At 44.5% G+C, this 22,597-nt stretch overlaps 1 protein-coding gene across 1 annotated transcript in view; it reads right to left on the bottom strand.

Annotated features, from left to right (window-relative positions):
- The window catches only part of RASGEF1C (RasGEF domain family member 1C), a 74,509-nt gene extending 63,228 nt beyond the window's left edge, over positions 1–11,281 (bottom strand). Inside the window, exon 1 of the mRNA XM_082063742.1 lies at positions 11,108–11,281. The gene's annotated coding sequence lies outside the window, so the exon portion shown is untranslated. The remainder of the gene's footprint in view (positions 1–11,107) is intronic.
- Positions 11,282–22,597: the final 11,316 nt, after the last annotated feature.

The raw sequence follows: 22,597 nt of genomic DNA, 5'->3' as shown, positions 1-22,597 counted from the left end.
AGGCACCAAAACCTCATGTGTTTGCACTTGTGTTTTGCTCACTGACACCAATTACACCCTTTGAAGGTCATACCAAGGTGATGCTGCTTCAATTACCTTTTTCTTTTCTCGTTTTCTTATGTTTTCTTGTATTCTGCCTTTGCTTTATAATATTCCAGACTAAAGACTGTTTGCATTTTTACTGATGCTTCATATTAACACAGATCTTTGCAAAAATATCTCTTGCACTGCTAGTAGCAAACCCAACCCTCTTCTAGTCTACTACAAACTTTTCACAATTTTAAGCCCCCATAGAATGCAGAAGGACCTACACACAGTTTCTTGTGAATCAAATAGCGTTTGTTCACAGCAGGGAGACAAGCCAAGCTGATGGGGTTTGGAGTTTTTCCTTTTTAAAGCTGGACTGTTGATAAAGGAGGACCTTGCCTCAGTCCCTGCTGTCACAAGTCAATACAGGGAACTGCGGCTGAGCTGTGCCTTGGACCCACAGCGCTCCTTTTGCAGGTACAAAAAGGGAAGAGACATCTGCGCTTCCATCCCACGTGCAGGAAACCTGTCCCAGCACAGCTCTGCAGGCCGGGGCTTCGGCCCCACGCTTGGCCAGGGGGTATTTTCCCACTGAATCGGCCAGGCAGGTGCAGTGTCTGCGTTCATGGCTCTGGCCAAACACCTCTCCCCTGGGAGGCAGTTTAAGAGCAACACCTGCTAATGTGAAGCAGTCAGTTTTCACTACTTTGCCAAAAATTTCTGTTTTGGTTCCGTTCTCCATCCCCCTGGGACACACCTGGTTGGCTCCCACCTGCAGTCCAGATCCACTTCTCCAGATGACACCAGTGCCAGCTCCCTGGATCCCCAGGCGGCATGCAAACTGCACAGAGAGGAGTGCACACCAGGTTCCTTGCCGTGTGCTTTATTCAGACACTGGAAAACCATTTGGCTTTCCCAAGCTTGTGCAATAGGGAACTACTATTTGTCTTCAAGCTCCAGAGGAAGGTCTGTAGTCACCATGGTGGAAGATGGGGAGCTGATCTCTTTTTCCCTTTGCAACTGAATGGCATCCGCTCCCCAGATCACAAAGTGCTCCAAGGCACTGATGGGACAGGTCAGCCCCCTCCCTTCTCTGCCTGCCTTTGGGAGCATGGAGCAGGGATCAGAGCCAGATTTGTGTGGGCAAAGGCACAATATAGCCCAAAGGAAGAGTAATGCCAGATTCGGGGGACCAGTGTGGCTTTTAGGGTGTCAGCACTTAACTCTTATGCTCTGCTGTATCACACAGCATTCTCTAGACAAGTCCCATAATCACACTGTCCCTCTGTTTCCATCTATCAAAAGTGGATAACAGTCTGTCTCTAACACGGAAAGACGCCTTGATAAATGCACTAATATTCACCAAACACCCCACCCAGCAAGTGAGAAAATACAGACCGTTTATTTGCCCCAAAATCTTCTAGTTCTAAAACCACTGCCAGAAAACTGCAAATCAAGACCCTGGAACCCAATTAAGTAAATCAATGAGAATTATATAATTAATTTATAAGCAAGTTCAAAGCTAACAAGAAATTGTTAATATTGACCAGCATACAAAATCCTTTTATCTGCTGAGAGCAAATGCATTTTTGTTATTCTTAGCACTGCAGAAGTCTCTCATCGAGCTGCTCGACGGTAGCTCTGCTATTGAACAGCCCGTGCAGCCCAGCTGCACCTCTGCTGCTCCATTTGTCATCTCAATGCACCATTTGTTCCTCAGAACGCAGATCATCTTACACAAAGCAGTTGTCATGCGTCTTCCCGGTCCCTAACATCTCAAGCACTTTACACATTCCTCTCCACATGTGCTCATAAAAATCACTCGCCATAAGAGTCTTTAAATGGGGCTTGTCAAAACATCAAGATAGAAGGTGTGCAACACAGAACCTCAGATTTCTTGTGCTACTTGCTGAAACACCCATACATACAGCCTTATACAATAGGCTTTTATTTCCACAACATCCCATTGAGGTATTTGGATGTGGCTTGTGAAGGAGAAGAATCCTGCTGGGAGAAGAGCTGAGAGAGACACAACAATCTTAAAAAGAAACTTCATGCATGTAAAAGCCCACAGAAAGTAAAACCTGGCTATCCGGAACAGAAACAATGAGGAAGTGATTTAAAGCAGTCTGGAAATACTGTTTCAGTGGTTGGTGGAACATCTCCTTTAAAACACAAACATTCAGCAGGCTATTTACAGCCCGTGGGGAAAAGCTCCCGATTTCCCCTACCCAAGCACAGCAGGCCAGTCTGTTCTCAGTGAAGAACACGCATTTTGAGCAACTCCAATGGACATGAGCAAATCATTGGATTTATCTCAATTTAACTGATTTCAGAAAACTTAAAGAAGCAATACTGCAGACAAGTGCTCTCAGAGACGCTCAAAGCCCTACTAGACCTGCTATTGTGTAGATAGCAATTGCTGATTTATTGACTGCAAAACACTGTGGATCAAGCCTTAGTCTTTGCTAATCTCTCTGCCGAAATTGGCCCTTAATTGCCTGGTCCAACATTAATGAGAAAGGAACAACATCTATTTTCTTTAACGGGGCTGAATGAAGTTGTAGCAGTCAGCATCTGATCAAGAAAAATAAAACATTTGGATCAATTAGTCTTACTGGCTGCATTTTGTCTGATATGAAAGCTCCAAATCTGGGGCTACAACACATAATTTCAATTATACTGCTGATTCCTGTGGGTGTAATTCAGAAGTAACCCTGACAAAGCCAGGGCAGCTCCTGGAACTTAAATACAAAGTGACAGGGAAATCCAGCCTACTATTCATATCGCATATTTCATGCTTCTTTCTATTTCACAGTAATGCACCAAGTTAAGCTGCTTATTAGATGGGCACATTCTCCTAACCACAGCCAGACTTGTATTTTATGCTGGGCTCACCATCAGTACTGATCACACTTTAATCATAATTCTGCTGTCATTTGTGGTTCCACTTTGGAAGATACTTGCTTTAATACACAAACTGCATAGCTGTTAGCACTGCTATAGCCCAGAAGAGAGGCGTATGGGTAATGCCACGAGAGGAACTCAGTCGTAACCATCTCTATTTATACAAACCTCTTTCACATCTTCCTAAGAATCTATACTATCAAATATTTCTGTTGGCCTTTATGACACGGTGGCATGTGCTTCCAAGCCCCGCAGCACACTAATTTGCAAATAATGACCTTCCTGAAATTAGCTAGTAACAGCCAATAACTGTGTCATAAAGAACAACAAGTTGTTGCACAGAAGGTGTTTCAAGGAATGAAACAAAGACGAAGTTTTTGTTAGCAAAAATCACAAATGGACACATGGTGCTCATGTGATCCATTTATTTTTAAGTAATGCCTAGTATCAGTTAATGAAGTTATCCTAGACAACAAAAACAAACCGCAGAACAGCAATTTCCAAAGACACGCTGCAGTCTGGCAGGTTATGAATGAACTGCTCCACAGGTGTTTGTGTACATTTATAATTTACTACACCACATTAAGAAATAAGATGATGGCAAACAAGAAGCTGATGCTCTCCCAGCTGTGTACGCTACGTAATGATATCTTCTGACCAGCTTCTCATTTGAGAGACAGAAAGAAGGATCCAAAGGATCCAAGTTATCTCCAGCAACTGAGTAATGAATGACAGCAACTCTGCCATTATGAAGTTTGTATTGTGGGTGCTTTAAAACAACACACACTGAACATCTGAAATGCTGTTTAATATACGCACATGAGAGAACAAAGGCACAAATCCTGTCCTCGGTGCACAGAATGAGTAGACAAGGGTTGAGCTGGCAGCCTCCATGGGCGCTGAGCAGAACAGATTTCTCTCCTCCAGCTCTTGGCACAGGAACAGCCACAAGAGAGGACTGAAAATGCCAAGGGGACACTGCTCCTCCACAGGGACAAATCCCATGGCCTATTGCCTGGTTGTCACCTCTCACATGTTGTGTGCATGAGGCACCAGCAGCTCAGCCATGCCGAAGTTCTCCCCCATATCCTGAAAGAGAAGGATCCCACCTGCATCTACAGCCTTCATCTACAAACACTGAGGCTCAGGTACAGTCCCTTCTGACTTCTGAAGAACTGCTCACGTACTCCAAATTATTCAACTATTTAAATTATCTGCAAGATTACAGGTTTAATATACATGTCGATTTGTCATGACAATGTATTTTAAAGAGATCAAAGTAAAGAGCGTTCAAGACCTGATCTTCCAAACCTTGCGTGTTTCCTGACTTGGTTGTGTTGGATGTAATTGATGGAATATCCATTATTAAAATGACAAACTGATTAAAAAACAAAAAAACCCCACAAAGACCAAAACCTAACAACCCCAAATAAAACCATAACCAACTTCAGCACAGAACTACTTGATTCTGTCAGATCAGAACTCTAATCCTGTGCCATGACCCAAAAGAACAAGTCAATAAGCCAAATGAACTCCTCTACCTGTCTTTCACTTTGCTTCCCACACTCCCTCCCCCACTTTCTGCCAATAGATATTGTACCTTACACCGACCTTTGAGAAGAGCACAGAGGATCCCACTATGTCTGTGATGGGGTGACAGTGGGGGCCACATTAGAGACCCCCAAACATCTCCTAGCTACTAAAACCCCTGGACTTGCAGCAGCTCCAGCTGTTAGAATGCAGGAAGGGAAACTTACAGATTTCTCTTCTATCTGCTTTAAATCATGGCAGATATGTGGAAAGTGAGCCCCCAAGCCCAGATGACCAGACTGTACACAGTATATGATGTTTATACACATGCATTGGAACAGACTAAATGTGCACGTTCAAAATTGCTGTAATCAGGAAATGAGCCATGAAATGCATAAGGGATGGCACATTAATAATCTGGTTTATAGCTTAAATTAGAATATTTGGAATTTCACAGCCAGAGACTTTTAAATAGGTCAAAAAATGCAGTAATCACAGTTAATAATCACACTGTAATATGCACTGCATCAGAGCTAGGAGTGAGGAAACATGAGCAGAATGGATATGAACTACTGGCATGTTCAAAAAAGGATTCAATGAACCTCAAGTGATTTTTATACCAAAACAAAAACACATAGCCCAGGCCAGAAGTTTTTTGCTTTTGGTCCTGCTCTTCAGAAATAAGCTGCGAGATTCTACATGATCACAGAGATCAGGTGCTGTGCCTCTGTATCTTCCTTTTAGTTGGCACTGAAGATTAGCAAAGGCTCCAGATTTGATCGCTTGTAAGTGGTGAGCATTTAGAGGTGAAAAGAAAGCCTCCCACCACTGAGGAACATAGTTTATTATTGTACTTGCCCATTCACATTTCATTTCGGGTAGGCAGAGTTAAAACACATCCCTGGGTGCCAGCATTTTAATTTCTTTTAAACAAAAGAGCAAGAATCAACAAACCAATCACAGAAATCTTCTAGGCTCCAAACCAGAGAAACCTCTCACATTTTTTCTGAGTTTAGACGTGTTTATGTACTCTTTACACCAACTTGACTTTAGGTATTATACAATAAACCCAATGGAATAATTGTGGAAAGAATGAGAATTTCAGCAAAATAGACAGTTGCTAATTAATCCTGTTAATCTGCTGAGGCATATCCAAAAAGGTAAAAGAATAATAAAAAAAACCCAAAAACCAGCTATATTCTGTGGTTCCACAGAGTCAATGTTTGTCTACTGTGAAAGCACAAAGTCAGCAGGGGAGACTGCTTGGAAGCTTATAAGAAAGCAGGAGAGAAATGGGGGGTTTTTGTTTCTTTTTTCCTCCAGTCAAACTTCTAAAAAACAAAGCAAGGCTAAAGATGAAAGGCTTTCTCTTTTGAAGCCAAAGATGAAGAATAAAAAGAATATGAATGACTGACAAGCCTGTCTGTAAATGCTATGAGCTTAGCTGTAGTAGGGGCAAAAAGGAAAACCAGCACTGCTATTAACTAATGAAGTTTCTGATCTAACGAGTGGTGGTGAAGACTGATTGGGTCATTTATGGAACGGAATGTTAGTTCAGAAGAACACAGGTTCTCCATGGAGGAAGAAAAGAAAAGAGATGCCATTGCAGACACACGAAAGCTCAGGATGGTTGTGGTTCATTCATAAAGCACATAATAGCAGTAAATTCCCAATTAGGGCTTGTCTGTCCCTCACGCATGTTTGTACACGCAGGTACACCAGACATCTATCCTGCAGGAAACTCAAGACCTGTTGCCAGTTTGTCACTTGCCTCATACCACACAACACTGGATTTTGATGAATCACATTTCCAAAAGGAAAACTTCAAAACACACAGAAATTTGCCTCTGTCAGGGTTGTTGGATCCGGCAGGAGCCTGCGGGGCCGCTGCAGCTTCCCCGGCCCCGGCGTCCCACAGCGGTGCGGACGGTCCTGTCGGCAAAGGGCAGAGCAGCCACGGAGGCCGCAGCAGCCTCGCAGTGCCGCGCTGCCCAGGTACCAGACCCAGACAAAGCACGTTCCTCTACGTTTGGAGTTTGCCTCTTCTCTTCAAAGTTAAGGAAATGAAGCATAATTAAACCAGGAAGAAAACAAAGCACGCTTCAGAGCCAAAAGTGACACTAGGCAAACTTCAAATTTGGAAACTGATTCATCTGCCAGCTCACAGGCACACTCACACCTAGTGTCTATATTTATACGCATGGACTCAGAATGCCTGTGTAGAGAGCCTGAGTATTTTTAAATCAGCGAGAAATCAAGAATCACTAGTCTTACAGGAGAGAAGATGGAAAACCCCCTTTCTCTAAGCTGCGACCATTCAGGTTACAAGAGTCTTCAGACAGCAGCTCTCCTTGCAACATCCAGCCAGACTGAGAGCCAGGACAGACACAGAATTTCCTGAGATTCTTTCCCTCCCCAGGCCCGTGCTCACTGCGCACACAGACCACATTTCGGATTGAAGTCTGATCCAGTAGACGATATGAGAAGCCTTTGTGTTGGAATGGAAATCTGGGGAACATTCTGATCACTGGAAAGATAGCAATGGTTAACCAAGTACTGCCAGAGAGCTGTGCTGCTGCCCCTGCCTTCCAGGGCTGGGAGGTAAAGGCTGGAAATTCAACGCCCGGCTTTGTCCATAACCCGCAGTGGTCTCAGCAGATCACGAAACCCTCTCAGCATCTCCTTCTGGCAAACTGGGATAACAACACGTCTCAGCAGCATCATGAAGGTTTGTTAACACTTGTAAGCACTTTGTAGATAAGAACCATCAAGACAGCAGTTAGCAGAGGGATTTGGGGCACAGAGACATAAATCCAAAGTACTCATATCATATACTCTTTTTAGACAAGCATAGCGGCAGATCAGCTCCCTGTATTTAGTGGTTGTGGGCTCCATCCTCTCAACATACTGAACACTCCGCCTTTGATCCAAAAAATGAGTCTAGGGAGGATATTCACATGTTTAATGTTAATCATATGCTTAAATCCTCTGAAGCTATGAAAAGAGTAAAAGAAACAAGTGTTCCCCAGCTCCAAAACAAACACAATTTCCCAGAAGTTATGTTTAGGATGTGAGCAAACATTTGACCACCAAGGAAAGGCCTTTGCTACACACCTGCTAAGCTTCTGCAGCCCTGAAGAAACCTGCAGGTGGGAAAGTGTCCGGAGTGAGTTTGCTTAGACAAAACATTTCTAATGTAACCAATGCAATGCTATCAGAAAGAAGCACCCCAGAGTATTTAAACTACTATTCCACTGGCAGTGTGGACCTTGAGCAAGGAAATGAGAAAAAAAAAAAATTAAAGGAGTTTTCTATGGAACTCATCACAAAGGTTTAAACTTATGATTATTAATTCATCTGCTACTATTAATTCCTTAATTTATTAATTGTCTACAGTGAGAGAACAGGTCTTCCTGAGCAGCAGACAGGCACTGCTGCTCAGACCTCACAAACACCATGTGCATTGCAGCAGCCATCAGCGGCACCTAGAAAGCATCTTCCCCTAACTCTATGCATCAGAGAGCAACTTAAATACTAAGCAAAAGGCTTTAGACCCCCTCCCTTAACACCCTGTTCATTTTAAACACACACTGCACACATGTTTTGGGTATCTGAAACTTCTAACTTGTTTTTACATCCCGCTGATCTCCTAGCCTAGGTAACCGCTTGGTGCAACACATCTCCTACACTTGCTTGCTGGAGTGTCCAGAAGTCCCTGCTCTTGCATCAGTCCCTCTTTGACTTGTTTCCTGCAGGTGCACAAGGCAGCAAAGCGAGGATCCAACGCTTCTTTTGCAGCTCCTCAGCATGGCAAGAGCAGGTACCTGCAGCACTGGGGTGCTCCACGTGGTCACTGCAACGTGGATGTATCCCTGACCAGATCAGCATCTACAGCATAAACAAATAACTGGCTTCTAGAGATGATTTTCAAAACTCTGTTAAACAAGCGTCTACAGCGAGAAAAGCCTCAGGCGATTAAAGGACCACTATCCAGAGCTCGATTGCTTAGCAGATCCGTAAATATTATCCAGCTTGCTCACAGCAACATTACGCTTCACCAGTGATGTGAAAAGGACAAATCACTCTCTCACCAGTGTAAATTGCCCAAGATGCTAAACAAGGCTACTAATTACTTTTGAGGACTTTTAAAGAATCCTTTAAATTATTGTCCCCAAATTTCAGTAAATAACACTTTAAATCCTTTAAACTCAACACCATTAGGTGAAGTTGACTTGACAGTATAACAGAAACATTCTCTCCTCAACTAACGGCTTTTTGGGAAATGTGCTGTATTGCAGCAGTAAACAACACTTTTAACTTCATAAACTAGAGGGAGCTGTATCAGTCACATCTTACAAAGGGTGAACAAGGTAATTATCTTCCTTGGCTGACTGAATTAGAACTACAAAAAACATTGTGCTTCAGAGGAGACAGAAATATATTCCTACCTTCGCCATAAACCAAGAACCACGAGGGATGGAATTACATCGCTGGGAGAGGCTGTAAGAAGTCCAGGGGAAGTTAACACAGCAGTAACACTGTCATTTTTGTTTCTCTGCATCCTTTGCAAAACACTTTGCTGTCCCAAGGTTTGTAGGCACTACAGAACAACCCAAAGTTCACTGCTATTGCAACTCACTGGCAGACTCCGCCACTGGGGAAACCCTCTGGGGAGAATTGGACTCTCTCACCGTTTTCCTGGAGGAAAAAGCACTGTCTCTCCTGATGGGGTAAACTACAAGGCATAACTACAAGCCTGCGCCGTCTCAGAGCATCTCTGACAATAAGCTAAGACCTCTTCGACATCTCTGGTGCCTTTACTTTGTTTTGTGCCTCCACTAACACTGCCCAGGAGCACAGCTCTAGCAGACTTCATTGCCAGACACTTTCCCCTGGCTAGCGCTTTGACTCCTCCTTTGCTTCATCATTTCTTTGTTGTAATCTATAATGAACCAGAAGGTAACACACGAATGCAGTCCCCATCTGCACCCCTTTATCCAGTCATCCTTCCCCATGCTACATAGGCAGTCCACTCCTCCTCCCCTCCCTAACAAAATAAGTGACATTTCAAGAGTCCTGGAAAGCAGAGCACCAGCACGGTGCATCCTTCAGTGCTCAGGAAGGCAGGGACACCTCCGAGGAGGTGGCACTGGCTGCACCACAGAGCACAGGTGTCCTGCAGCAGGAGCTGAGCCTGGGTAAGGACTGCTGGAATACACCTTTTGGGCTATATTGACTTGAGAACAATAATTAAATTCCAGTCTAATTTCCTTCTGATCTACAGCTCTAACCCCTGAACAACTCCCATTGAGTCAATTACCAATATGATGTCACTCTGGATTTTTGCCTTAAATAAGGGTCCCATGAAGCTACAAAAACAATAATGGTCCTTTTCTCTATGAAATACCTGCCCAGGAAATTTCTGCTGTGGAATTTAAGCATCAATATTTTAGGTTTCAGTAACAGCACAAGATGTGCCACCACCTCCCCATTCAGAAAACCCAGGGGCAGGGAATGGCATTAAAGTACCATCAAATCTAGAGAATACAATCTGGACACAAATGGTTTCTCCTCTGCACTCTTCCTCATCTCCTGGTGTTACATGCTGTGCCAGAGCACTGATGAAGAACCTGTGCCCAGTGTTGATCCTCACACAAGCCACTAAAACACCCCAAGTTATAGGGTGTTGCCCAGGAATACCCTGGGTATTAAAGCCATCGCTGACAGGGTCTGTGCAGCTGCTCCCATGCCCTGTTAATTAGGTACTATGGACACGCTCATGCTGCAAGCACATCTTTGACATAACATAGCATGACGATTTCTTCAGAGTCACAGAAATGCAGAGCATACAAATAAACCTGAATGCTGAAACCATCTCATTGTTCATAATAATATGCACCTGTTATGACCAAGGGCACTGACTGTGTACCTTGGACTGATTATTTTAGCCTCTAATAAGCCTACCTGTCCTAGAGGACTAATAAATTCCAGGAGTAAATAAAGCACAAAAATATTATTTTACAGAAAGAACTCATTACAGAATATACAGAGAGAGGTCTTTAAACCCAAGGTAAAGAAAATAATCCGCAAACTGTCATTTTTTTTTTTCCCTGAGCTTCTTACAACTGCTGAGTCAGTTTAAATTAAATTTAGTTGAAAAAAAAATAACTCGAAGATTGATATTGGTAAAGTCCTACCCTGAAACAAATGCGTGGGAGCCCAACTGCAAGCCTATCAGCCCAGGACCCCCAATAGAGATGAAGGCAGGACGCTCGCAGCGGCACGACCGAGAGGCGTTCTCCCAAACCCCATCGCGGCGGAGGGACCAGCCCGCAGAGGCGACGCTCCCGCAGCCCCCGAGGGGAGCCGGAGCTGGAGCCGGAGCCGCGCCGCAGGGAGCAGGTGGCAGAGCCGGGCGGCGAGCCGGTCCCTGCAGCCCAGCCCCGGCGCCAGCCCGGCTCCTGCCGCCAACACGCGTGGGGCGCCGGAGCGCGGGGGAAGATTTTTACGCGGAGAGAGGGAACCGGAGGAGCGCGGGAGAGAGAGAGGCAGCATCTGCGGCTGCGGCAGCGCGGTGCGGGCTGCCCGAGGGCACGGTGCTGGGGGAGGGGACGGGACCGGGACCGGCCGCGGCAGAACTCACCGAGCTACGCGCGCCTGCTGCCCCCGCTGCCGTCCATGGGGGCGGCGGGGGGACGGGAGCCCGCTGCGGGCGAGAGCCGCCCCAGGATCCGCCGCATCTGCCGCCCGCCGCCGCCGCGGAGGAGGAGAAGGAAGAAGCAGAGAAGCCCGCGCCGCACCGCCCCGGAGCCCCCGCGCAGCCCGGCCGCAGAGCGCCGCCTGCCCGCCGCGCCCGGGATGGGACCGGCTGCGGCGGGAGGGGCGGCCCGGCCGCGGGGCAGGTGCAGCCGCTCGGGGGGCCGGCGGGGCCCGGAGCCGGGCGCGGCCCCGGGGCGGTGCAGCTGCCGGAGCGGGGCCGGCTGCTCCTGGGGCGGTGGCGCCGGCGGCCGTACGCGGTGAAGTGGGGTGAGAAACGGCTGGAAGCGCCTGTGCATAATGTGGCCGGGTGTGAATCCGCCCCGCGAGGGCTTTTAATGAAGTACAGATGTTCCCTAATATAATTATATCGTCCTCTTCCTGATAATTGGCTTTGGCAGTCGTGCTGATCGAAATCCCCCTGCGCGGCCGCCGTGCAGCCGCTGCCGACTGCTCCGCGGCAGCGCAGAACCGGGGCCTCCCACGGAAACCACGAGTGGATCCTGCCCTGGGGACCCACAGCCTGTGGGAGAGACCCCGCACACCCCACTCCTGTGAACCCCGCATTTTGAGACCTGTGATTTCAGTGGAAGCTTTCGGCTCACAGCAGTTGAAAATAAGAGGCAACATTTATATACTTATTTCTTGAAGTGGATGTCCTTAGCTAGCAAAATGACTGTGCCACTTATAGGAAGGGAGGACAAGGCACACCAGTTTTACAAATAAAAGGTTATCACAAATGTTGGGGAAGGATCGTCTTATTGAACAGGAGCACAGCACTGCTTTAGGATGGCAACAGAGGATGTCCCGGCTGGATGAGTGGCATCAGCACCCCCCTCTGTCACTCCTGTGCTCTCAATGGGCCAGGTGAGCTGCAGCTGGTTAAAACACTCTGGTTCTCCTCAGCCTGGTTCATCTTTAGAGAAATTGCCAATGAGGACACGCTAATACAAGCCACATGTGTGGGTGTTTTATGCATGTATGTGGGGAAAATGGATCAAGCCCACAAATTCATCTAACAAGCAGCCAACACAAGGTAATGAATTCTAGTCACTACAGGCCCCAGACCAGACTTCTTTCACCTGATGACTCAAAGCTGAAACGTGGCTGTACCATGCCTGCTGACACCTGGGTACTATGAGGAGTGTAAATACTATAGATAAGCAAGATTAGGGAATTCTCCTAGCCCAGGGTTGCAGAAGGGAGCAGCAGACAGCCTGCACATCTGTACTTCCCTCCATACATCAGCCTGGGCAGTGTATAAGGAATTGGGCGTTCCTGCATGTTAACACAAAATGCAGGTTGCAAGTGAGCTTCCCTGCCCCCAAGAAAGCATGTCTTGCCCACTCCTCTTGAAAGGTCCAAGATCTCAGTCATCGCTGTCTATCAACTTCTTTTTGTTTTAAGTGAAAGCAAGTGACTACAGCACTTCCAAGCAAAGACCAGCTTCTCAGCCCAAGTACACAATGGCAAGTCATGTTCCCATTTTATATCTACCAGTGGTATCAAAGTGGTCCCCTGGGGACTAAGAACCATTTTGTACCTATGCAAAGAGTAAAGGGGTAGCTCTACCTAGAGACTGGGGCTAATCAGCATTAATTCTGGCCTCAAGCCCATGCTCCAAGCCTGTCCCTGCCCAGGTTTCCCCTTTGGAACAAACTAGCCCTCCAGCCTGGCAAGCTCAGGTCCAAGAGGGTGGCTCTGCAGGCCCAGCTTAAAGACAGCTAGAGACAGGCTCAATTGTCTATGCAGACACTGCCACTCTGCACATGCATCTCTGCCTTTTCCCCTGCAGGAAACAGTAAAATGAGGCTTGTTTTTGCAACTGTCCTCTGCCTGTTTCTGGGGAACACAAGCAGATGAGGTGTTTCACAAGCTGTGCATGGCATGGGGCATCCTTGGTTTGCCTTAACCCCTTCAGGTTTTTCTCACCCTCTAATACCCCTACGTCTGCTCAGAAGACAGGGAAGCCTACATGATGACAGGATGACATGCTGTGTCTTCCAGCCACTATTTTTCATACATCTACTTCCTGTTCTTGATTCAGTGGGGATCCCCAGAAAGCAAAGGCAGGGGCCTATGGCATTGCATTCCTTCGGCACAGACACTGCTGTAGCAGATGGCTTAGGAGGCAGGACAGGGACAAAGCAGCTGAGACTATCCTTTCCTCCAGTTTCATTCCAGCCATGGTAGAATCTTAGAACTATTTCTAGAAGAGGTGAGTGAAACACAAAATCAACACAACCTGGAACAACATGGCTTGAACCAGGGAACAGACAGCCTGACAGACTGACTCCACAATTTCTCTCTTAAAGTCTTTTTTCTAAATGTTAAGGTTTGCTTTTTGTTTTAAAGACCTCTCATAATTACAGGTTCTCACTTAGACTTCCCAATCTTTCTCTGAAATCAACAGAAATAACTTCAGACAATTACCTAGTTTAGTTTTCCCTCAAGGACAGATGCAGGAGAACATTTACCCTAAATGTGGGAGTCCCTCCAGTTTGTGAGCTCTTGGGTGAAGATACAAGTAGACTCGTACACTTACCTTATTAGCAACATCCTTGTTTTTCTTATGCTTCATAGACCTTTCAGCAGTCGTCTTCCTCCCCCCTGGTTCTACAAATCAGTAGTTTTCAGCTGTCTCTCATTTACTCCATTTTCCTACCATCTTTCCAGGTGTTAAGCCAATAAGCATGTGGTTTCCAAGGATCAGCTTTGCCAAAAAGAGGAGGAACAGTATGCTTACTCCTCTCTGACTTCTGTTATATTTCTCATCCTCCACACATTATTAGAGGTAGATGGTTCAGAGCTGGCTTCAACTTGTTCCTTAGATATTCCAGGGCAATCTTCAGGCTTTGCCAATTGCAGTGTACCTTTTGTTTCTGTGCCCCTCTGCAAGTAGGTACATGTTGTTTCCTGAAGCTGTTCTCCTGGAAGTAGAAAACAGGGAAGATTAATGTAGAATTCAGCCAATAACAGGTCAATCAGTGATTTTATTCTTTATTTCATTCTATTTTAAGAATAAATGCTTTCTTAAAAGAAACAAGGTAAAGTAACTGTTTGATCCTGAGCGAATAAGAACGCCTTTTCCCCCGGTGTAAGATACCTGTCCAACATTTTATTAACTTTGCTAATTGCATTGAGCATCCTGCAGTGCTGAACAGTCCTCAGCTGATAATTCCCAGATCACTATAGTTTAGTTGACTGTTAAATGAGAAAAATTCATAGCAAGGGGAAAAAAAAAAAAAAAAAAAAGACATTTAGATGCACAGTGACAAGCAAATGGCAAATGATTGTAAAGTTCTGAATTCCGATCGGCTCCTAGCAGCAATCATATTTTCTGAACTACTGGAAGATGGTGTTAGGACTCACGCAATAAATATGACATGTTTCTGAGCTGTATGGATACAAGTAAGATTCACTGATAGACCTTACATGTTCAGACATTTATACAAACACGAAAAATTAGATTTCCATATGTTAATATTTTATGCAGACTTTATATAGATAATTTGTATCTGCTCTTTAATTTTGTTACCTGTAGTATTACACATGAACATAATAATAATCTGAATTTACATACACAAATTACTGGAAGGTCTGGATCTGGCACTCTAGGGAGTAATTTCTGGCTGCAAACATTAGCAGTGTGATAGCTATTTAGACCACTATATGAAATGAAAGGAGAGTTCCTCAAAGGAAAAATGCACTGTTATGAAAACTGGAATTGGTATAGCCACAAATAAAAATGTAGTCTGTGAAAAGGAGTTAATCGGAAATTCTCTCCTGCCTTACTGCTGGACATCATCACTTTGATCTTGACAGGAGTCAAGACCTGAATTCCGCTCAAGAAGCAAGAGGAGAAGCAGCAAGGTTAGAGGGGCCGTATGGAAGAAGCTGCAACTGTCCTGCAGCCGCTGTCAGGCGGTGGTTTCAGATGACGTATATCCACATTTTCCATTCTTAAGAAGCACAAGGACCTTTTGACTGTGGTTTTGTGAAAGCAATATTATAATAGAGTAATGGAATAGTTACTATTTCTGCCTTTTCCTATTTGATCACCAGGCAACCCATTCTACAGCCAAGCAGAAGAAAACTATGTGAAAGGAAGCAGAAAAAAAAATTAAAAAGGGGGAAAAAAAGCCAGTCAAGCTACTAGTAATCATATTAATTTATAAATATTGTTTATAATTAGACTGCTTAAACATTCATTTCCTTTCTTCAATAAAGACCGTAGTTCTCCAGGACCCTCACCCTGTCCATTGTCTTTGTGACAGACAGTAGAGATAGGTACTAATTACTCAGCTGTTATTTGGTAAGTAGTCTAAAGTACTTTGATGGAACAGCATTGTAAATTCTCCCTAGCAGCTAATTGTCTCATTTTAATTCATTTTTAATGAGACACCTGGGAGGATGAAGAAACATCACAAAAACCCAAGAATATTTTTTAGTTGATCTCCTAGTCCCTCCTTATTTTTGCTTTCCTACAAAAGACCTTTTTGGTATTAGCACACAAAAGTGCAGCCCCTTGGCTTCACCCAGCTGTGTGGCAGCATCGTTCTCTGCCACATGGTAACTCATCTCCCAAGGGCAAGGGAAGACAATGGTAGGATCTATAAAACACCGTGGAAGGAATCCAGAGAGAAGCAGCTTCTAGTCCTCAGACATTCCACATCTTCATCATTTCTGTCTCTCTACACAAGCAAGGCACGTTTCCTATGTTGCTAGCACACTGAAAAAGGAAGGGTGGGCTAGTTGCTTGTCATCGTTTGACATGTAGGTGTGATTCTTAGACAGAAGAAAAAAAGGTGGCGAAGAGGTATATTTCTTCATCAGCAGCCAACTCGCTCCATACTTTTTTGCGAAAGGAAAGGCATCCTCTGACAGGCACCAGCTTGGTTTCTGTGGTTAAGATCGATACGCACCCTCTTTGATTCTCACTCACATTGTTTAGTGTTATGCTCTGTGCAAACTTCAACATACACAATTTATTGGCTCAACAGGGGAGTTAATTCCAGTAAGGCAGAACTGCCCAAGTCTCTATCAGCAGTTTGGCTTCAGGGAGTCGTTAGCACAGCGTCCCGTTGGTCTCTGCTGCTGTGGTGGCTGGAGGAGAAAGGAGTGCTCTCCAAGCAGCTGTTGGCCAAGACACATGAGGAGCTCAAAGATCAAACCCAGCTCTGCAAATTGCACCCAGGAGAAAGAGCAGCGGACTTGAAGCAACACATGTGGTATGTACTCAACTTAATTAGAAATGTACCTGTTGCACCACATTGCCAATGTTTTCATGGATGAATTTATGAAAAATTGAAAGGCACACCCAGTACACTATGTGATTTCACTGTCTAAGATATTCCCCTTTCAACTTCGGTAAATATCTGTACTCTTTTATTAAACATTGTGATAATGTTTAGCAGGTGAGGCCTATCCACTGTCATAGTACAGGTGGAGCTGGTCCACAGCCACCACAGGATTTACCATCCCCGGAACAGCATCTTCACTTGTCCCCAGGGATAATGGCTGGAACCCCTAATGCTGGCACTGAGCCCCATCCTTGTCCCTCATTTTACATGACAATCTCTGTCTCTAGTTCTGACATCTTAATGGGAATCTGGCAAGCAGCTGGGTCTACAGGGAGACCTGCAAGTTTCAGTAGCAGCTTGAAAGTAGCTCTGGATACTCTTACACAAAGCTATGGCTGTACACTCACAGCCTTTGCCTGGAGTCACTCACTGGTTTTAGTGAGGGAGAACTCTTGGTCCAAGCTCAGTATCGTTGATGCTTAACAGTATAGTGACATTTGTTTGTATTTTGGCTGCTTAATTCATAAAGGAGCTTTGCAAATTTGGAGTACTGAGCCAAGGAGCTTGTTGATTCCAGCAGAAGAGCTCTCGAGCCTGTAGTACAGCCAGAGTAGAGTGCCCAGCATAAACACTCAAAAGTTTTATCCTGAATAGCAGCAACTGCCCTTGAGTTTTGTTGCTTCTGGGAAATACCTAAGGGTGAGATGAGCTGGCCTCTTCCACAGAAAGCTGCTGACTTAGTTTGAAGCAAGGGGCTGAGGGGCAGGTTGTGGGGTCAGAGAGACTATCATTGATAGATTGAATCTACTATTACAGAAAAAGAAAAAAAAAAAAAAGCAAAGAAATTAAAAAGAAAAAAAGTTAAAATCCCATAGCATTTGAGTCCTTTGTTGATGAAGGTCATTTTGACAAGACCTCCAAGAAACTTACTTTCTCACTGCAAACCCATTTTCATGCTATTTTTGCTCTACTGCATTTGGTCTCTTTTTCTATGATGGATTTTTCTCACCACAGATGAGATCCCCATTTCTTTCCAGACTTGGACAATGGTGCAGTTGAGGAGGGCGACAACAACAATCTTCTTCTCAAACTACTGCACAAAAGATTTCAGTCAGGATATTTACAATAAATACAGTCACCAAATGTAAGGGCTCCCATTTCCTGGCAGTGTTGCTTTATGCAGCGTTTTCTCTGGAAAGAATCTATTACATCAGTGGCCTTGGGAATGCACATTGAGATGGTTTAATCAGAGTTGAAAATCACGGTACAGAAAGAAGCTTCAGTTCTTCTGTCTGGACACAATGTACCCAATTTTGGAACCACTAAGGAATTTCACTGATCCCAGACACATTCTTGAGCTCATCTCCAACCAGTGTTAAAAGGGCTGGTGGCAGCATTATGGCCCTGATTCAGCAAAGCTCTGAAGCACATGCTAAACTTTAATTTCTTCAATTAAACTTAAATACATGCTTTGGGCTGAGGATATACCACAATACCCACAAAAATCACATTACTGTTCAACAGGTAATTTGTTTTGGCCAGTGAATCCCTCTGTAGATAAAGGTTTTGTCAAGTTTCCCGTACCCGGTCTGTTGCTGGGAGCTCCTTGTTGACTTTGTTACACCGCTAGACAGACAATTCCTCCTCATTATATATTTTTTACAACAACATGTACATATAAGGCTCTTATAACACAAATAATTACAACTAGAATGGATTTAAGCACAGGCTTTACTGCCCTCCTAAACAGAGGCTTATATTGAGAGTCCCTATCTTTCTGGTGTTTTCCTCCATGTGTGAAATGGGTCTTTACTCAACCCAGCTTGCTTTAGATCCCCATGAGGCAAAGTATCTGTGAGTGGAATGACAACTATTTGAAGGGAATAATATTAGGTGAGGAGTAAAGATTAAAAGGTCTGGAAAACTAAGACTTCACCTGACATGTTAAATAATGCCAAGGTTACAGCAAGACAACTGAGGCTGTGTTCCTACATGGCTTGGAAGCTATGAAAATGCAGAATGTTTCTGCAGCAAGTTCATCTACTGATAAGAATTTAAAGCAGCAGTTAATTAGAGAGTAAGTTCAAGGGAAAAGCTCAGCTGAGCCTACAAAATTATTGCATCAGTGATACAGCACAAGGTTTGGAAGGAAGCACTGAACGTAGGTAGGTAACCTGCAGGAGATGGGCCCAAGCCCATTCTGCCCCACCAGTGTAAAAGTGATTGTCAGCAGGAGCAGATAGAGCCTGATAATCGTCAGTAAGTTTCAGCAAATGCTGGAATCGGCAGCTTAATTGCGTGAGAGTTGCAAGAGAATGATAAAAGTGGATTTAACTCATTATCCAGGGGCAAGTTCTAACACCGCTGGACAAACATTTTGCTGAAGGGTCTTTCTTAGGCATCAGGTTTTTATCTGAATTCTATCAACCACATTCCTAGGAGGAGGAAAAAAGGCTGCAAGAGCAAGCCCTCAGCAAGAGGAGAATAGTATATGTTTGATTGGCATTCATGTACTTTTTGTTTTAAATTAGATTTTGCAAAGGGGTAGGGTCAAGGGCTTTCTCTTGCAGATCAAAGGTTACATCCTTTGCTCATCTAAACCATCTTGGCTTCATTGACTCCATTGTTGATTTGTAGCAGCTACATGTCTCTACCAAAAATATAGACCAGACACAGAATCATCAGCACACTCATGCCTGCTCTCCAGTCATGAAATAAAACATGATTCATACCCCAAGCACAGAGAGGTGGAATGCAGAAAGCAAATAGAAGACAAGGTGAAAAGTAATTACATTCCCTTAATTGCAGATTTTTTTTAAAAAAAAAGCAGCACATAACACCAAAAATTGTTCATTAGATTCTCTCTTTAAAACCCTGTAAAACATTAAGGTAGGGTCTTTTTAATTCCATTTTTTGGCAGAAAATATTGTTTTAGGAATTATTGGAACATACATCCAATTAAAATCTTCAAAGAGAAAGGCACTGTTAATGTATGAGCTATTGAAATATATAGATCATATGTAAACTGAAAGGAGGTAAATAATCCATTGCTCTTATGTGATTACCATTGGCAGAAAAGGAAATAATGTGGAATTATGATAAACAGTGCAGCAAATAATGGAAGCTGTGGCTAGTATCCCCAAAGGAAACACCACCCAGAAGTGGTGAGTAAATAAAGTAGTAAAGTAAATAAAGTAGTGGCAAGATCGAAAATACAAAAATCTATTTGGCAAACCACAGGTTTGAATGTGGAGAGAGTTCTGTTCCAATGATTGAAATCACAGGACATAGGAGCATCGGCGTTGCAAAACATTGGCTAACCTGACATTGTTTGGTTGCCGTTTAATCCTGCTCTCTGTGTGTGTGTATTGGGACATGGACTCCATTTCAGCCCAGGCTGGAAGGTGATAGTTTAGTTTTAACTGGTTCAAATTGTGTAAATGTTAATTTTGCACTTGCAGGCTAGGATAACATACTGTCAAAAGAAAAATTAAAAGACAAATGTGTGCACTAGAGTAGAAGGGGCTCAGCAGCACAGAGGAGAAAAACCCTGTGGAGTTCTGCAAAATGAACAGAGCAACCACCTTGACCAGATATTACCCCATAGGAGCAAAGTATTTTCTTAGTGAAAACAGAAAGTGATTTTTATTTTTGCCACAGAAAGCATTTAGGTTCACTGTCTGTGATGGAGTCTGTGTTTCTTAAGAACCAGCAGAATAATACTGTGTGTGTCCAATATCATATCACAAAACAATTTGCCTTTTCCATCAGAACACAGAACTCTGTTCCTGTGGGGGCATAATTTTAGAGCTCAACTCTCCTGCTGGCTCTGAAAGCTTCTATTAAGACAGAAATCTCCCAGACAACAGAAAACTGTCTGAGGCCCATTCTCTTGCATCTCAGGCTGTTCAGGAGTTTATAGCAAGCTCATCTTTGCAATAATAGAGAGACTTTAACAGAGGTCTTAAAAGGCCAATGATTTCTAACAGCATCCCCATCCTCCTTCACCTGCTATTGTCTATTTTTCCTCCCTTGCTTCTGACAATCACTCATGATTGCAAGTCAGCTTTGCCAAAGAGAGAAATCTTGCATTCAGTTTGAAGGGTGTCCAGATTTGGTATCATTTTGACCTCTTGTAGCTGCAGGACACATGGCCAAAGGGTCCCTTTCTGGAAAGCTTTGTTCTGAGTTGGCATCCCCTAACACTGTCAGTAGTGCCATGTGGATTAGTGGTGATGTTTGGTGTTGAATGTAAAGCTTGTTCCTGAGACACTTCCCCAGAGCACATTACCTCACCAGGACTGGCTGCAAGTGCAGTTGCTGTGTTTCCCATCTCCCCTTTGGCACCTGTGCTGTGTTCTGCTTCTGGCTGCACAACAGGGAACCCACATAGCAGAGCTGAGCTGCTCAGAACCTCTTCACGGGTTCACATCCCCACTGTGACTCCAGGTAACGTTTGTTCCTCAAATGACATTACAACAGTTGAGACAACAGTAGAGAAGCTAAACTCTGGTTCGGAGTGCTGAACCAGACCCACTCCATCACTGGAGCTGCAATCACTGCATCACTGGCAGCCACGGTCCCTGTGCCCCCATCTCCCCAGCTGCAGCGGGCCAGCCAGACCCACATGCCAGGCTTTCCACGGGAAGGAACATGCTTCTGCTCTTCCTGTGGGAGGGAATCACAGACCCCAGGCTCTTTTTCAACAAGGTGAATAACTAAAAGAACACAGAAATACAGCAGGCGGCTGCATTTCATTACTTTCTGATTTAGTCATCCGGAGTTATGCTTACGAAGTGATAGTAAACATTGTTATCTACAAGTACTAGGTGGGTGTGAAATATAACTTGAAGGACACACTCTCAAAGCTACTATTGGCTTGCTTCATGCTGTAGGCTTTTCTAATAGAGCTGAATTAACTTCTCTGTACCGTAGCACAGAAGGAGACTGGGTTTGTTTAATATCCAAAGATGCTGGCCCAGACAGGTGGCAACACAGCCCTCTGTCAGCAGATGGAGAAGGAAAAACAACACAACACACAGCCCGGTTCTATAGTATATTTGTTTTAACATTTTTCATCCCCAACGTTCAATTAGTCAGCAAGGTTAATCTTTAACTAGAGCTTATTTCAAGGACTGCATTTCTTTCCTCCCTTCTGCTGGAGTTCTGTGTGCATGGAGCCTTGAATTCATACATCTGCAAAGGTAGGGACTGACACCAGAAAAACACAAAGTTATTCCCTTGTCCCCCAAATTCTCCCTGGCTGAGCAGGCAGCGTGAGGCTGCATTAGTACATCCCCTTTATTGCCGTGTTTCCCACTGACCCAAGCCTAGTCCAAAACAACAACAGCCCCAGCCAAACCACCAATGATTTGCTCTTAAATGTCAAGCTGAGGAATTTGCTCCAGTCATGTCACTTCCCGTGCCAAAATCGAATTTCAGCAGCTGCACTGTCCACACCAGTCAGAACTTGCTCTTGGTGCATTTCTGAGTGGGTTTTTTGCAGCTTAAAGACAGACCAGAGATACTCCAGGAAAAAGAAGGAAAAAAAAAAAAAGCAGCCATACTTCACACATGAACTCATTTTCATTTTTTGTGAAGAAGAAAAAAATTGTTAAATCTCAGAAGAAAAACTCTAGATTGTGAACTTTAGATCCCTTCCCAGCAGCGTACCCTTATCTTCCCCAGACTGAAACGCAGGCGTGAGAGCGCAGGACAGCTGAGATGCGATCACTCCTTTTCCTTTTGTTATGCGGAAGTTATGGGAGGACCAAGCCAGGACAGATGATTTCTCTGTGCATTAGTCAGCCAAAGAGCTTGTACTCTTGCAAAACAAAACCACTACCAACAATAATTCAGGCTCTCCCAGGAACACGTCAGGGAATGTAAACGCTGGAGACCAAAGGACAAGTTGGGAGGAGGGGGAATACTTGCCTTCCTTCAACGTGAGCAAAGTATTCATGTCGGTCATAGCTGGTGGTGCAGCACATCAAGGTCCAGGCATGAGCTGAGTGATTCCATGCTGAGCACGGGGCTGGACACAGGGCAAAAGCACCTCCTTTTAGTCCCACACC

This window comes from Streptopelia decaocto (genome assembly GCF_964273445.1).
Source record: "Streptopelia decaocto genome assembly, chromosome: 12".
NCBI lineage: Eukaryota > Metazoa > Chordata > Aves > Columbiformes > Columbidae > Streptopelia > Streptopelia decaocto.
Note: the sequence above shows the minus strand (reverse complement) of the source record. Positions and strands in the feature narration are given on the sequence as shown.